The sequence below is a fragment of the Gracilinanus agilis genome, chromosome X (assembly GCF_016433145.1).
Source record: "Gracilinanus agilis isolate LMUSP501 chromosome X, AgileGrace, whole genome shotgun sequence".
NCBI classification, from domain to species: Eukaryota; Metazoa; Chordata; class Mammalia; order Didelphimorphia; family Didelphidae; genus Gracilinanus; species Gracilinanus agilis.
This window is the reverse complement of record NC_058136.1, coordinates 73,770,723-73,771,064: the sequence shown is the minus strand read 5'-3', so window position 1 is coordinate 73,771,064 and position 342 is coordinate 73,770,723.

Here is a 342-nt window from a genome sequence, read left to right as displayed (position 1 = left end):
CCCCCCCCCCCCCCGCGTTTTTGTCTATGTGGTTAATTCCTATCCTCACAGAAGGGAGCTGGAAAGTAGGAGGGAGGAAGGGAAGGGGATGAAGACATCCAGAATGTCCAAAGCTTATTGCGCTGAGAAAAGGCCTGTGTGGCTGGGAAACAGAACCACTTGTAGCTGCTCTTTAGAGACCCTTAACCGAGGACCCAGATCACGTTGACCAAGAAACAAAGTCAGATCCCAAGATGTCACGGGCGCAGGGAATTTCCTCATAACTGGACGCCTTGCACAACCCACACGTCTTATCTGAAGGCTGACCCCACCCTGATCCATCACTTCCTGTTTTCAGGCTCC